Raw genomic sequence first — 3,379 nt, 5'->3', positions numbered from 1 at the left:
TTCAATTATGTGCATGACTGAGGCGTGCAAATTTCAATTGACAAGTAGCTTCAATGTAGGTGTGGATCTTCACTGATTGCGGTGATCACCGCGGCAACTGGTTGCCTTAATCATAAAGCCCCCAAGTGTCAAAGCATATTATTCTGATATACTGGTTGTTTTAGAATGTGATGATGAATACTGCATTTTGCTTGGAATTGGCTTGACCGAGCATTGATTGCTTGCTCTAATGGTTTTGGCTTAATTGAGTATTGTGTGCTGCTTGATTGAGTATTGATTGCTTGCTCAAATGGTTTTGGCTGGAGAAACAGGCACCAGAAATCCTTTGCGTGCATTTCTACTATACTTGCAATAATAGAGTTGTCCGTGCGTAGGACTTCATGTTGGCTAGCGAGTACCGATAATACGTTTGCTTGAGCTTTCTCACATAAGAAATTGCCCGATTGGGTGAGTATACCTCTCAAAAATAAGCAAGTGAGTAGTAGCTCATTCAAAATATTTAAATCACTAAGTTAAAACATGATGTGTTCATGTAGCTTTGTTGAGATGTTTGAATAAATATTACGTGCACTAATTGAATGGAATCACAAGTGGTGTTATCGGCACACTTATGTGCACTGGAGACCACAACTTGGTGGCACTCCGAGTTCATATGAGCAATCAACTATAAGAGATTAATGAAGCAACTCATAAATAGCAATGTGTAGAGGCATTGGAGCCTTATATCATTCTAGTGAATACAGGGGACACACTACCCCGACATAAAGGTTTGTCCATTCTTCATGGAAGATTAAATTGTATGTTTGATTTGCGACGGAACATGCATGGCAGTATGGACCAAAGGTTGATATAGTTGAAATAATTGCCATAAAACATGGTATCACATAAGGCTGAGGCATGAACTTTGATGCATGTGCTTTGTATGTGTAAGCAAGGGTGTGCATGAGGACTACGTGTCAATTATAAACCATGGCAGCCATATTAAATGAATCTAGCATGCTTGCGTGTTGAAAGTGTGTTAAAGTGTACCAAATCAAGATTGATCATTCATCGCAGCAAGTATAGCTAGCAGAGAGTAGTTTTTGAGTTTCCCACTGTCCTATACCATGAATAAATAAATCTGTGGAGCTTTTGACCTTCATATATGTGTATATGATTTGTGAATTAGAATTATTGACCACCTTGCTTATATGATATATGTGTGAGGTGGAGTGAAGACATATCTCATATTGAAGCAAACAAAAGCAAACAAATTATATGAGCCCAAGCATGATAGTCTCGACAGGTATACATATTTTAGTGGTGCCCATGTTCAATGAGATAAAAGCAAAAAGAATACTTAACTCTTTTGAAGCGGTTCACTTTGTCGGAACCTCTGCTGTCTCGAGGTTGTCTTGGGAAGAAAGTGCAAGTTGTATCTCTGGTGTCTGGCGATATTTGTTGGAGTACCTCGACTTAATTCTTCGCTGAAGCAGAACCCGCACATCCCATGACTGATGATAACCCAACAAAGCTATAAACTTTGAATTCACCTTAGATTGCCCAATTTCCCATGTTGGTTGTTCTCGTCTTGGCAAGCAGATGTTGGAATGGGTTTAGTTCCGGGAGATTGGGTCGCTGCTGGGGGTTGAGTCACCGGAGAAGATGACGACTTGCTGCCGGGAAGTCAAATCGCTGCTGGTGCATGTAATTGCGGTTGGGATGAGTGTCCAAAGTGCCATGACCAGCGACTGCTGCCGGTACGTCGAACTACCGCCGGTAATGCAAAGGCAGCCAGCATACTAAAATTAACATTACCGAGAGACAGTGTTCGCCTAGACTTTGCATCACGGAGGACTAGATGGGGCTGTCCCAGGTATGGACGAGCGAGGGAGAAGAGAATTAGGTGTTCAGATTCGGGTGTCGTCAGCGTCGACGCGTGAGGCGCCTACAGGCTTCGGTGGTCGATGTGGAAGCTGGCCTTGATTCATCGGAGACCGGTGAGCATGGTGGAGGAGAGAGAAAACTCTGGGTGTTCAGAGAGGATTTCTAGGTAATGCGTGTCGGCGCGTGACCTCACCCTCGACATCATCGGACATCGCGGAGGCTGAGATGGATTCACCGGAGGCCTGTGAGCACGGTGGTAGTGGAGGTGAGTTGCGGTGGTGACCGTAAGTAGGTGATGGAGGAGAGAAGAAAAAAAGCCCAGATCCACTTTCTCTCTCCTCAAACTCTCCGTAACATTGATTACAACTTGCACAGGGAGTTTATAACTTGCTCCCAACATTGATTACCAAGATCAGAGATTAGCTTGGCATGTCCAGCAAGGAAGAAGTTAGCTGCCAGAATAAGAAGTTAGCTGCTGGAATAATGGCCTAGTCCCTAGTGAAGTCGCCAAAAATGTGGGGGGCATTTTGATCGGAGCTGTACGGCAGTGAAAATTCATGGGTAAGGACCCAAGACTTTGCCCCTTCGTCTGAGTAAGCAGCAACCAGGCCCAGCAAACCTCAAAGGATAATAAATCCTAAGAAGAATGCTGTTGATTTCTTCCCAGCAGCTCTTCTCCATGTTCACGGCAGTGAATTAGTGTGCAATTTTAGTAAAGGCTTGGCAAGATGTGCGTGGTGTGGGAGCTAGAAAAGCATGAGTTTTGGAAGAAGAGATTCCGGCCATGGTATGATTTTCTGGGTTTTTGGGTTAAGGTTGATTGGGAGGAATTGATGGCTAGGGATTCAAAGATAGGGCTTGATCTCTTGCTTGGGTTGTTGTGGCTTTTTCTTCTCCTCGTGGGAGAGTTGCTTGGGCTGTTTTGTAGTTCGCTTGTGCCTCTCCTCTCCTCAGCAGCTATCACCATCAATTTATAGAGTGGTGGTGGCTTAGGTCTGCTGCTGTTCCCAGGAATCCTGCTGCTGGACCTGCTGCTGTGTTTCCAGGATTCCCGCTCAAGATTTAATTCCAAGAATCCTGCTGCTGTGATCCCAGGATTCACGCTGCTGTGACTCTAGGAATTCTGTTGCTGTAATCCAGGAATCGTGATTCCAAGATTTGCTGCTGGAAAAAGGGGAGTTACGGGTAGAGAATTGTCTTGTGTGTAAAAGAAGGTGATATAGGACTTGAGATGTCTAGCTTAAGGAAAATAATTGAATATATTGGGTAAAGAGAAGTGTTTGTTGTAATTGAGTGGTTTTTGGGTTCTTTCTTCTTCACTTGCCCATAATCAGAATTGGGCTGTTGAGCTTGAATTTCGGTCCCCAAGTCCGAAATTACCAACAAGCCTAAAACTAATAATGGGCCTCATGCTTTTCTGTTACCTTCCACACCACATCCGCTCTTGCAAGTCCCAAATGCGTGAATGTGGCTGGGGTCCACATGCGTGGCATGATGATTGTCGTTATAATTT

Source organism: Rosa chinensis, chromosome 5 (genome assembly GCF_002994745.2).
Source record: "Rosa chinensis cultivar Old Blush chromosome 5, RchiOBHm-V2, whole genome shotgun sequence".
Taxonomy (NCBI): domain Eukaryota; kingdom Viridiplantae; phylum Streptophyta; class Magnoliopsida; order Rosales; family Rosaceae; genus Rosa; species Rosa chinensis.
Note: the sequence above shows the minus strand (reverse complement) of the source record.